The 14,142-nt window shown below is 35.9% G+C and overlaps 1 protein-coding gene across 3 annotated transcripts in view; it reads left to right on the plus strand.

Moving 5' to 3' along the window:
• Positions 1 to 14,142, plus strand: part of RELN (reelin) — a 490,351-nt gene that overhangs the window by 183,942 nt on the left and 292,267 nt on the right. The gene's annotated exons all lie outside the window — the stretch shown is intronic.

Raw genomic sequence — 14,142 nt, forward strand, 5'->3', positions numbered from 1 at the left:
GCCATCTTCATTCTTTTACATGTGGATTTCCCTTTGACTGAACACCACTTGTTGAAAAGACCTTTCTCCTTGAACTGTCCTGGCTCCTTTGCCAAAAAGCAATTGACTATAATGTGAAAGTCTATTTTTGGACTCAATTCTGTTCCGCTGATCTGTTTGTTCTTCTGTCAATATCACACCATCTTGATTACTGTAAGTTAATAGTTACTGTAAGCTTATATCAAGAAGTGCAAGTCCTCCAACTTTGTTGTTCTTTATTAAGATCATTTTGACTTTCTTAACTCCTTTCATTTCTGTGAATTTTATGATTAGATTGTGCATTTCTGGGAAATACTCAGGACTTTGATAAGTATTGTGTTGAATCTGTAGATCCATTTTGGTATTACTGCTGTCTTGACAATATTAGGTTTTTTGACTTATGAACGTGAGATTTCTTTCCATTTATTTAGACTTCTTTTAGTTTCTTCAACAATGTTTTGTATTTTGTCATGTACAATTCTTGCTCTTTTTTTGCTAACTTTATGCCTAAATGTCTTATTCTTTTTGATGCTATTGTGAGTGGAATTGTTTTATTCCAGTTAATTTTATTTCCAGTTTATTCATTGATAGTGTATAGAAAAACAACTTATTTTTGTATTTTGGTCTTTTATTCTGTAACCTTGCTGTATTTATTTATTAGCTCTAATAATTTTCTTGTAGATTCTTTAATATTTTCTATATACAAGATTATGTCATTATGCCATTATTATGTCAAGTAGAGGTATTTTTTACTTCTTCCTTTTCAATATGGATACCTTGTATTTCTTTTTCTTGACTGATATCCCTGGCTTGAACCTCCAATACAATGTTGAATAAAAGTGGCAAGAGCAGCATTCTTGTTTTGTTCATAATATTAGAAGGAAAACTTTCATTTTCTCTAATAAGTGTGCTTTTAGCTATCAGTTTTTTGTAGATGGCATTTCAAGCTGTTCCTCATATTCCTAGGTTGTTGAGTGTGGTTTTTTTTTTTTTATCATGAAAGGATATTGGAAGTTGTCAAATGATCATACAGCATCTAATGATATAATCGTGTTTCCCGCCCCCCTGTATTCTATTAACGTGATATAGTACATTGATTTTTATATGTTGAACCTTGCATTTCTGGGTTAAATCCTGCTTGAGTCATGGTGTATAATCTTTTTAATATGTTGGTGGATTCCAATCTGCTAATATTTTGCTGATAGTTTTTGAGTCTATATTCATTAAGTGGTATTTGTGTAGTTTTTGTTTCTTGTGATGTATATACTGAGCTTTGGTATGCTGGCCTCCTAGAATGTGTTGGAAAATGTTCCCTGCCTCATCTATTTTTTGAAAGCGTTTGTGAAGGATTGGTGTTAATTCTTCTTTAAACATTTATAGAATTCACCAGTGAAGCCATCTGGACCTGGGATTTTCTTTGTGGCAAGTTTTTTTTATTACTAATTCAGTCTGTTTGCTTGTTATAGGTCTATTCAGATTTTCAATTTCTTTTTTTTTAAGATCTATTTATTTATTTATTTGACAGAGAGAGCATGAGAGCGGGGAGGGTCAGAGGGAGAAGCAGACTCCCTGCTGAGCAGGGAGCCCAATGCCAGACTCTATCCTGTGACTCCAGGATCATGACCTGAGCTGAAGGCAGTCGCTTAACCAACTGAGATACCCAGGCGCCCCAGATTTTCAATTTCTTATTGAGTCAGTTTTAGTACTTTATATCTTTCTAGAAATTTGTCCATTTCATCTTTGTTATCTAGTTTGTGGGTATTAACTATTCATAGTATTTCTTTAAAATCCTTTTTATTTCTGCAAAGTTAATAGTAATGTCCCCTCTTTCATTCCTGATTTTAGTAAATTGATTTTCTCTCTCACTCTTTCTTTCTGTCATTTTTTCTTTCTTTCTTTCTTCTTTCTTTCTTTCTTTCTTTCTTTCACTCTAGCAAACAGTTTGTCAATATTGTTGTTCTTTTCATTGAACCAACTTTTGGCTTCATTGATTTTCTCTAGTATTTTTCTGTTCTCTTTTTTATTCATATCTTCTTTAATCTTTATTATTTCTTTCCTTCTGCTTGCTTTGATATTCATTTATTTTTAATTTAAATTCTATTTTTGACAAAGATGTTTTAAATATCATATAATAAGGGGCGCCTGGGTGGCTCAGTCGGTTAAGCATCTGCCTTCAGCTCAGGTCATGATCTAAGGGTCCTGGGATGGAGCCCCATGTCAGGCTCCCTGCTTAGCGGGGAGTCTGCTTCTCCTTCTGCCTCTGCCCCTCTCCCCCTGCCCCCACTCATGCTCTCTCTCTCTCTCAAATAAATAAATAAAATCTTTAAAAATAAATAAATAAATATCATGTAATAAGAAAAGACTTATAATAAAAAGGAAGACTTCTCATCTCTGCTCCTTCCAGAAACACTCCCAGAGTAAGCTATTGTTATCGTTTTAGCCACTGCTTCTGGTATTGCTATCCATATTTTTAAATAAATACTTAAACCAAGTGACTTCATATTGTGGAAGAAGAAGATGTACTTCTTTTATGCCATTAACCTCAGACACACAACTTCATCCCCATTTCCTCCAAATATAAATATATCACATTTTTAAATAAAATCAGTCATCAGTGTTTCAGTCAATGGTTATATAAATATTATTCACTGCAGAACTGAACGGTGTACTATGATTTTTTCCTTCTTGAACAGCTTTTCATTTTTAATTATTTCTTCTCTTTCTTAATTTACTGTTATTTTTCCTAGAGCACTTTCTCAGTTGCTTCCTGAGAGATTATACCTGGGGAGTGCAATGTTTGATTCCTTACGTTTGATGATAGATTGGCTAGAAAAAGAAGTCCAGATTAAAAATAATACTCTGAAAATTTCAAAGGCTTTCTGTGCTATAATTAAGAACATGAAAATGACACAGTTTTATTCTTATTTTGAAAGTTATTATATTTTCTTTGCCTGGGAGCTTTTAGGATCTTCTCTTCATGCTTGTTGGTTTTCAATTTCTTGATAATGCTTATAATGCACAGGAAGTAGTTGGCTGTCCAGCCCTTCATGCCAGAGGTGTTCTTTCTATCTTGCCATTTTTAGCCCCCCCCCCATGTTGTACCTCATATCTTAATTTCAGATTCTCTCTGATTCAGTATTTTGATTTATTTATTTATTTGAGAGAGAGAAGGAGCTAGAGCAGTGGAGGCAGGGGAGGGGCAGAGAATCCTAAGCAGACTCCATGCTGAAGTCAGAGTCCAATGCAGGGCTTGATCCCATGATCCCAAGATCATGATCTGAGCCGAAACCAAGAGTTGGTGGACTGCACTACCCAGGCACCCCTGATTTAGTATTTTTAGAGAAGAAGGCTCAGAATTATTATATTTTCCTAAAATTCATTACACTTTACCCACATAAATGCTCAGCTGACAAATATGTCTTCTCAAACTGCCATAGGAATTATTGCCTAAATTTATCTGAATCAATGGATGTTTAACAACTAGAAATAAGCATACTCTACAGATTTGGAAGTTTCACTATGCATTTCCATTTCATGAGTATAATTTAATTATGGCTAATATAAGTACTGTTTATTTCTGTTAAAGTCAGAAATCATGAAAAAAAAAAAACATTATTCCCAATTCCCTGACTACCCTATCCATATAATTGAGTTTATTGTGGAAAGTTTTTAGTGTAGAAATTTATTGAAGCCTTTCACATCAATGGAAATGTATAGATAATTCAGGAAATAACTGTGATATATATTGAAAACATAATATAGGAAAGATTCTATAATAAGGTTGATAAAAAATTATTCAATAAAATATGTAAGGAAATTTTTTAAATAAATGAGAAAAATAAATTTAAATCTCCACTGAATGCCCATATGCCAAAATAAATTCCAGATGAATAGAAAAAATTCCCAGGAGAAAATGCATGTACATATCTATTCAACTGAATTTAGAAGGGGAAAGAGCTTCTAAGCATGAAAAGCCTGGAAAAAATTAGAAGGGAATTGACTGAAAGATTTGATTACATGAAAATTTAAATTTTTTTATTAAAAAAACAATAAATATAAAAGACTAATTATAAACTGCATAGAAAATATTGGTAAGAAATATATAGCATAGAGTTAATAGCCTTCACATTTAAAGTGTTCTTGTAAGTTGGTTAGAAAAACATTAAAACCCGTGGCAAAATGGCAAGGACATGAACAGTTAATTCCCAAAACTGAAAAATGTAACCAAGAAACATGCAAAGTATCCTACTAATAATCAGTGGGATGGAAATTAAAAGTAACATGACACCTTTAGAATGGAACTATAGACTGATGACGCTCAATGCCACCAGGGGTATTGTGGGGTGGGTGCTCTCTGGGATACTGGTGGACAAATCTACCTTTCTTTATATGGTGTTTGGAATTATGGCCTTCGTGTTTATGCCCTGAATTTCATTATCCCAGTCCTGGAAACCCATCTTAAAATACAAGATATGCGCAAAATGTCTACCTCAAAGAAACAGAGAGTGGCATGGTAATTACCAGGGGTCGTTGGGTAGAGAAAATGAAGAAATAGAGGCCAAAGGGAACACACTTCCAGTTATAAAATTAACAAGTTCTGAGGATCTAATGTACAGCATAGTAATTACAGCTAACAATACTGTATCATATACTTGAATGTTGCCAAGAGAGTAGATCTTAAATATTCTCACCATAAAAAAGAAATGGTAATTATATGACAGAATGGAGGTGTTAGCTAATGCTATCATGGTAATTATTGTGCAATGTATAAATGTTTCAAATCAACATGTACACCTTAAATTTATGCAGTGTTATGTGTCAGTTACATCTCAGTAAAGCTGGGGAAAAAATTAAAGATATGGTCAGATTTATATACTTCATTATTTAAAATATTAAAAAAATAGAAAAAAAAACAATTCCAACAATAGTACAATAGTTAAAGAAACTATGCTATAGCCATACAGTGGAACATTATGTAGCTTTTAACAATCTTGCTCTAAAAATATTTAATGATATAGGAACTATTTATAATAAATATTAAATATAAAGGAATAGAAACTTTTTAAGCAAGCAAGGTTCTTTCTGTTAAAAGATTCTATTTATTTATTTGAGAGAGAGCATGAATGAGGGAAGGGCAAAGGGAGAGGAACAAGCAGATTCTCTGATGAGCAGAGAGTCTGATGCGGGACTTGATCCCAGGACCCTGAGATCATGACCTGAGCCAAGGGCAGACACTTAACAGACTAAGCCACCCAGGCCCCCCAGGCAAACAATTTTCTAAAAACTTTATATTCATGAATTAATTTAAAAAGCTAGAATATAGTTTACTAAAATGTTAATAATGTTATCTCTCCTGGATATGAATATGAGTAATTTTATTTTCACACTAATCCTTTTGTATATTTTTAAATTCTCGTAATACACACATTATTTCTGTAACAGAAAAAATAATTAAAAGCTTGTTTTCTCCAAAGTAACCCTTGTATATACTTCTGCAGAATTGTTTTACAAGAATATACCAATATTGTCCTAATTTGTTATGATTAAATTAACTAGGTTAGATATCCTATCTTTTATTAGAGCTTTCATCAGCTTTGTCACAGTCATAAAATATTTTAGAGTTTATAGTCTTATTTTTTGAGGGTAAGGGGGTGACTTTTCATCCTAAGTACTTTGGGATTTTTTTTTAAGTGTTGTTGGCACACAATGTTACATTAGTTTCAGGTGTACAATTTAGTGATTTGACAAGTTTATACATTATGCTATGTTCACCGTAAGTAGAGCTACCATCTGTCCCATTACATCACCATTACAATATCATTGACTATATTTCTTATGTTCTGCTTTTTATTCATGTGGCTTACTCATTCCATAACTGGAGGCCTGTATGTCCCTTTCCCCCTCACCCATTTTGCCCAGTTCTTCACTGGCAACCATCAGTTTGTTCTCTGTATTTATAGTTCTGATTCTGCTTTTTGTTTGTATATTCATTTTTTTAAGATTCCATTTATGAGTGAAATCAAATGGTATTTGTCTTTCTCAGTCTGACTCATTTCACTTAACATAATACCCTCTAGGTCCATCCATGCTGTTGCAAATGGCATAATCTCATTCTTTATGGCTGTGTAATATTCCATTGTATACATATACTGCATTTTCCTTATCCATTCGTCTATTGATGGACACTTAGGTTGCTTCCATGTCTTGGCTATTGTAAATAATGCTGCCATAAACATAAGGATGCATATATCTTTTTGAGTTAGTGTTTCCATTTTCCCTGGGTAAATACCCAATAGTGGAATTATTGGATAACATGGTATTTCTATTTTTAATTTTTTGAGGAACCTCCAAACTGTTTTCCACAGTGGCTGTACCAATTTATATTCCTACCAACAGTGCACGAGGGTTCCTTTTTCTCCACATCCTCATCAATACTTGTTGTTTCTTGTCTTCTTGATTTTAGCCATTCTAACAGGTTGAGGTGAAACCTCATTGATTTGCATTTCCCTGATGATGAGTGATATTGGGCATCTTTTCATGTGTCTGTTGACCATCTGTCTTCTTTGGAAAAGTATTCAGGTCTTCTGCCTATTTTTTAATTAGATTGTTTCTTTGGTATTCAGTTGTATCAGTTCTTTATATGTTTTGGATAGTAACCCCTTACTGGATATATCATTTACAAGTATCTTCTCCCATTCAGTAGGTTGTCTTTTTGTTTTCTTGATGGTTTCCTTTGCTGTGCAAAAGCTTTTTATTTTGATATGTCCCAACAGTTTATTTTTGCTTTTGTTTTCCTTGCCTCGGGAGACATATCTAGAAAAATATTGCTATGGCGGATGTTAGAGAGATTACTGTCTGTGTTCTCTTCTAGGATTTTTATGGTTTCAGGGCTCATGTTTAGGTCTTTAATCCATTTTGAGTTTTTTTGTGTATGGTGTTAGAAAGTAGTCTAGTTTCATTCCTTTGTATGTAGCTACCTGTCCAGTTTTCCCAGAACCATTTGTTGAAAAGACTGCCTTTTCCTCATTGTGTATTCTTGCCTCCTTTGCCATAGATTAGTATATGTGAAGCAAGCACTCCTTGCCATAGATTAATTGACCATGTAAATGTGGGTTTATTTTGGGGTCTCTCTTCTGTTCCATTGATCTATGTGTCTGTTTTTGTGCTAGTACCATACTGTTTTGATTGCTACAGCTTTGTAGTATATCTTGAAATTTGGGATTGTGATGCCTTCAGTTTTGTTCTTCTTTTTCAAGATTGCTTTGGCTATTTGGGCTCTTTTGTGGTTCCATACAAATTTTATTATTTGATCTAGTTTTGTGAAAAATGCTGTTGGTATTTTTGTTGTTGTTGTTAATTTATTTGAGAGAGAGAGCATGCGTGGGGAGGAGAAGGAGAGGCAGGCTCCCTGCTGAGCAGGAGAGGAGAGGGAGAGGCAGGCTCCCTGCTCAGCAGGGAGCCCGATATGGGCCTTGATCCCAGGACCCTGGGACCATGACCCAAGCTGAAGGCAGACGCTTAACCAGCTGAGCCACCCAGGCCCCCCTGAAAAATGCTGTTGGTATTTTGATAGAGATTACATTGAATCTGTAGATTGCTTTGGGTAATACGGACATTTGACAATATTGATCTCTCTAATCCAGGAGTATGGAATATTTTTCCATTTATTTGTGTCATCTTTAATTTCTTTCTTCAGTGTTTTATTGTCTTTCACCTCTTTGATTAAGTTTATTCCAAATATTTTATTACTTTTGGTGCAATTGTAAATGGGGTGTGTGTGTGTTTTTGTTTTTGTTTTTGTTTTTTTAATTTCTCTTTCTATGACTTCATTTTTAGTGTATAGAAACACTACCAATTTCTGGGTATTAATTTTTTATCCAGCCACTTCACTGAATTAATTACTTCTAGTTTTTTGGTGGTGTCTTTAGGATTTTCTATGAATAGTATCATGTCGTCTGCAAATAGTGACAGTTTAACTTCTTCTTTACCAATATGAATGCCTCTTATTTCTTTTTCTTGTCTGATTGCTGTGGGTAGGACTTCTCGTACTGTGTTGAATAAAAGTGGTAAGAGTGGAGGGATTTTTAAAAAATTCCCTTTCTGGGACACCTGGGTGGCTCAGTCAGTTAAGCGTCTGCCTTCAGCTCAGGTCATGATCCCAGGGCCCTGGGATCGAGTCCCACATCGGGCTCCTTGCTCAGCAGGAAACCTGCTTCTCCCTCTGCCTGCTGCTCCCCCTGCTTGTGCTCTCTCTCTCCCTCTCTCTCTCTAATAAATAAATAAAATCTTAAAAAAAAATAAAAATTCCCTTTCATGTTTGTGCCAATATTTTCTGAAATGACCAGTTAGAACATCATCATTATAATTCTTCACATTTTTACCCTATCTTTTTATGGAGTTGAACTCTCTTGATTTCTACCACAGCCCTGAAAAATAGATAGTGCAAATTTTGAAGTCTTCTTTTGAAAAATAAGTACTTATCTAAGGTCAACATAAGCCATTAAGCTGTGGTACAAACCCAAAATGTTTGTTCTGATTCCAGATTTACTGTTAGAAGTTACCCAATGCAATCAAGTTATTTTATAGGTCGAGAAAACGAGACATGCAGTGATATGGCATAGGTCATGGAGAGAATGAGTGCCAGACCTAGATTGCAGCCTCCATTCTTTTTTTTTTTTTCTTTTTGCAACCTCCATTCTTTTGTATCTGAAACTCATAGTCTTTCTATCAGTCCACTGACTAGTGGCACCTAAATACTTTGCATTAGTGTTTTCACAAATATGCAGACTCTTTAATTCACTATCCAGTGAACAACATAACTTTTACTAAGGTGTTGTTTGGAATTGATAAACTATTTTACCAGCTTTGTCCTTGTCTTTTCTAAAGATGCCTCTGAGGCAAATTAACACAAGGCTTACTTAGTTAAAAGGTGTTTAAGACAGCAGAGCCACTCAAGTGCGTTTCTTTGATGAATTTTAGTGATTTAAAAAGGTGGTATGAAAACTATTTTTATTGCGAAGTTTCGGAAGGCATTTCTGGGATACGAGTGGTTTAATAAAACTCTGGAAGATGTTAAATGGTGAAAACATTTTGCAGTGGTCAAGCAAATGCATTAGCTTATTACTTTTATTGTTCTTACTGTTACCTGATTTGATTTCTGAGCTAAATCTAACCTATAATAATGTTTATTGTGACCATTTATTATTAGCACCTAATCATCTTTTCCGTATGTGTTTCTTATGTGAGAATTTACCAATTAGTTATTAAAGCATTTAACATTATATAATAAGCATAACACAGACTAATCACGTATTCCACAAATATTTACTGTAAGGCTACTGTATGTCAAGCACTGAGTACCAATAGAGGAAAAAAAAATAGATAAAAATCCCTATGTCTAGGGTACATATAGCCTAGTAAGAAGACACAGTTCAAATGAACTAAAAAAATATTTGCTGAGCACCCATCCTCTGTCAAGAGGGCCAGACTCTGAGCAGGCTAGAGCAGGCTAATATCTTAGCACCTCATCAGATTCATAATCCTTAAGGGCTTGTTGAATTATTTAGTGGAGGCAGAGATAACACGATCATTTTAATAACAAAAATTGTACATGTTTTTTATTGTTTATAATCAAGGATCTATTACTTGTGGTTTTCTGAACCAGGCAAATTGCTGATAAAGCTCATATGAAGCTATTTAGAAATTAGACAATAAAAAGTCCTTTATCTTGGCATATAGCACTCCTCCTTTCAGTTTTAGAAACCTAGCATGTGAGTTGGGAGCTTTTGACAGATGTTTGGTGCCTGGGTATAATCCTTCTTGATATGTGAATCAGTCCAATCAGCCTTCCCTTATTCTAAAATTCTCTGATCACTCCTGAGAAATTTGGCATTTCTGCTTCTTTTAATAGTTAATGAGAGCAATCCTTTTGTGCATTGACAAAACAAAACATGTTTTTATCTGCTTAGAGGTGTCTTCCCTCCCTAGGTGCACTTTGTTGTTGATTTACAAAGCAAAGAAAGATAAAAACTCTGCCAGTGATAAATGTTTGCCTCTCTTTCGTGTTATATATTCTGCAACTATCAGTGCTTTTTCACCAAAATGATTATTCTTTATTGCAATGCAGTATCACATAGCAATTATTGAAAACACTAAGTGAGAATCGGAGTTCCAGCTACATTTGACTGAATGCATACGGTATCACCGGTGATTCTTGGTACCCTTGGCCACTGCATGCTCCACTTGGAAGTGGTGCCTCAGCTCATGAATGTGCAGCTCCATGGCCCCCAGGTCTGGACTCCCTTGGGCCTCGTCTGGGGCTGTCTGGCTCTCCAGCTGGCCCGCCTACAGTGCCTGGTGGAGCTACGTGCAGATGATGTCAATCTTGGTCTTATTGTCCTGCAGTATCTGCTGGGCCTTCAGCAGCAGCTTCCTGTCCTTGGTGCTACCATTGCTGTGTCTGGATCATGTTTTCTGACCCCCGTTTCATCTTCAGCTTGATGGCCAGATGAGTGTAGACCATCTATGCATTGCCAAATTTCCACACATGCACGCAGTGTGGTCACACATCATGACCCACATCTCTTCTGGGAAGCTGGTGAATTTCTTTTGACATGTATAGGAAGACACTCCCAGAAATTGCAAACATAAAATTGTTGTGGAAAAATGATCATTTCAGAAAAGAGCAAATGGAATTACGGTTTTGGGCCTGGTCTCAAGTCAAACTATCTCCAGTCAGATTCATAAGTTATTAGTTGGGTTTCCATTCCTGAAATCGCTTTTCACACACTAAAATATCAAAATTAATTATGGCAATAGAACAAAAATGCGTACTTTAAAAACTACTATGTATAAACACAAAGGTGTAAAATCTATATTATAAATACCCTTTTGGGAGAAATTTTTTCTGCGTGGGCTGGATCTAATAATAGTTGTTCAGAAAATGGCTTTTTTCTTGTAAATGCAGACTTTTTTCATGTTTCTTTTTTTCTTTTCCTTGCTTTCCTGTCTTTTCTTTTTTTTCTCATGGACCTTCAAATTGCATCCCAAGTTGGAGTTATCCTTTGGAAAATTCCCACTACTGATTCAATATGCCAAAGACCTCTGAAAGTCTTTGAATTGGGTGAGGAAGATCATTCATGGCATCTTTTTCAGTGATGCCTTGCTCACTTTTTAATGGAGATTAAACTCCTATTATAAACAGTAAACTTTCTTTTCAACACTTTCTGCTAAATTTTCTGGAAGAGTATTTGTGCTTCTATATCTGTGCTTGTAATTCATCCCAGAAATCTAACTATAGGCCAACGACCTCTCTCCTTAAAGAGATAAAAGCATCCTTTTTCTTTTAAGACACTCAGACTTCTCTTTAATAACTACTTTTTGCTTTATTCTGTTCACATGGGACAGCCCCAAACCCAACACTCAGTTTTTCTCTTTTGACCTTGTTATTCTTTCACTACTTAGGTCAATAGAGTCTTCCTCCCAATAATACATGCAGTTTGATTTTCATCACATAGGTACATGTAGGTCCTCGAAGAGCTCATGGCTTTCCAGCACCAGGACTGAGTCCTCCCCTTTGACTGCACTGTCTGTGCTGGGGCTCTGCCCAGGTCCCATCACCCCTGAGGTGTCCTTAGGCCAGAAATGCTAAGCAGGCTACATGTTATGTACTAACTCTGAATAAACATAGGGGCTGCTTAGAGCCTAGGGTTGTGGGTAGTGAGATAGGCTGTGTCTGGGTTCCATTACAAAGAATGCTGTGCTTGATTAGTGATGTCCGCCAAGGCAGACCTTCTAGACATGTCTAGAATGGGGACACTAGGGGAAGAGGCTGAAGGAGTACATTCCATCCTTGCCTTAGGCTGTTGTTCCTGCTTCCCAGGCTGCATTGTCTCACACACCAGGTAGCTGAGGAGGCATTGTGAGGGCCATGAAGGTACAAGCGGCTTCCCTAGGCTCTGGAAGGACCAGCATAAGCTCCAAGCTACAGGGAGCTTGGAAGGACAGCTCATGCAGGGCCCCATGGGGTCTGCAAGTTGCAGGCTGGGGTGACATTAGCTCCTTTTCCTCTGGAGTCAGTTTCATCCAGGGAAAGATAGCTGGCTGACTGATTCTTGGATAAATTTTAGAGAAAGAATAAAAGTTTTGTCAAAAGACTTCCATGCACAGGGGACAGAATATGAAGAATCTTGGGGGCATGAGAGAAGTCATGCATTCTGGAACCTGTGAGAACTACTCGACTACTCAGTTGCAGGTGTGCTGAGAGATGAGGCTGGACATATGAGCAGGGACCAGATCCTGAAGAATCTTTTAGGCCATTCTAGGAAATTTGACAGAATCCTTTAAGTGATAGAGAGCCACAGAAGGATTTCAAGCAATTTTAGCCAGAAAATTGGCACAATGTGAAAGTTGGATTGGCATGGGGGTCAATCTGGAGGGGTATTCCAATCAAGAGAGTATCGCAGTTTACCAGATGACAAATTATTAAATCCTGAATTAAAATAATGGCTGTGGAGATGGAGAAGAAGGGTAAATTTGAGAGTTAATAGTTAATAAATTTGATAGTTAAGAGTTTGGTGGTCTTTAAGAACACATAGACCTTGTGATTACTGGATAGTGAACATTAATGCTGAAACTTGTTTTAAAGGGGAGGAAATATTTATACATTTGACAGTCGGAAAAAATGGTACAGCATAGGAATAAAAGATGTAATTATAAAAAAGAGAGCAGGGGCACACGGGTGGCTCAGTCAGTTAAGCATCTGACTCTTGGTTTCAGCTCAGGTCATGATCTCATGGGTTGTGGGATTGAGCCCTGTGTCTGGCTCTGCACTCAGCAGGGAGTCTGCTTGAAGATTCTCTCCCTCTGCCCCTTCCCCCACTCTCACACATGTGCTCTCTCTCTCTCTCTCTAAAATAAATAAATAAATCAATCAATCAATAAATAAATCTTAAAAATTATAAAAAATAAAAAAGAGAGCAGTAAAACTTTGAAAAGCAAAAGCATTATGAAAACATTCACAAACTTTTACCATTTTGCGATGGCCTTGCCATAGTTTGAGAGTTTAATATAAAAAAATTTCTCCCTGAAGTTATTCATTACTCCTTTTTATATGTTTTAAAGAATTTGGTATTTTTTTCTTGTTTTAATAAGGGTCAAGCTGTGGCCACAACCTAATTAACAAGTACAGTAATTTGCTGATGAAAGGGGGCAAGAATCTTTTCAAGTGAACTGATTCCTTTGAATGTCAAATTTACCAAATTCAGATCACCTCTCTCCTTTCCTATGTTCCACATATTTAGTAACATTTCCTGGTGGGTGGTTAACATCAGATTGCTGCTTAATGAATGACCTTCCAACTGTGAATGGACAAGGCACAGTAACATACTAGAACTCACTGGTAAAGCAGGAGAAAATGGTGGGAAAAGAAACCCGCTACTGGGTTGCCCTAGGTTTAAAATGATTCTTTAAGTAATTTGTGAGCAAAATGAAATAAAGAAACAATACACTTCAGTAGGCATTGTAACAACTATATTAAGCCCCTGTTTTATTCCATTTTTGGAAACTGGATGGCAATATTGCACATTGGAAGTGAATTGTGAACTGGAAAGTATAATTTTGATTCCTTCAAATGTTGAAGTCATTATGACATGTGCCTTATGGGGGATATTTTCGTTTTAATTAACTACTCCTACTATTCCAGAAGCTTTAAGTCTGTTTAGGTAGAGAGACTGAAGAGTGAATATTAATTTTTTAAATAATAATTGTTATTATTAGCCCTATCTTCATGTAGGGAATCTGAATCCTAGAGTGATCAAAGAAGTTGGGCAAACTCAGCTAGCTTGTAAGTGGCAGCATACTGCGTTTAAACGCTGGTCTTCCTGATTCTAGACACTGAGCTTCAACATCGTGCCTCCTCTGGATATACACTAATTCTTAAATGGCTGGAGCACACAGCTGCTCTAGGACTTCACTTAAAATTAGAATCTGGCGTGTTCTTTAAATTCATAACAATGGCTATTTCGAGCTCTGAATATGGTGATCATAATGAACTTTCTTCATTTGATAGAATCTATAGAGCTTTTATTTTTTTAATCTTTTTATTTTTTAAGATTTTATTTATTT

This window comes from Halichoerus grypus, chromosome 12 (genome assembly GCF_964656455.1).
Source record: "Halichoerus grypus chromosome 12, mHalGry1.hap1.1, whole genome shotgun sequence".
NCBI lineage: Eukaryota > Metazoa > Chordata > Mammalia > Carnivora > Phocidae > Halichoerus > Halichoerus grypus.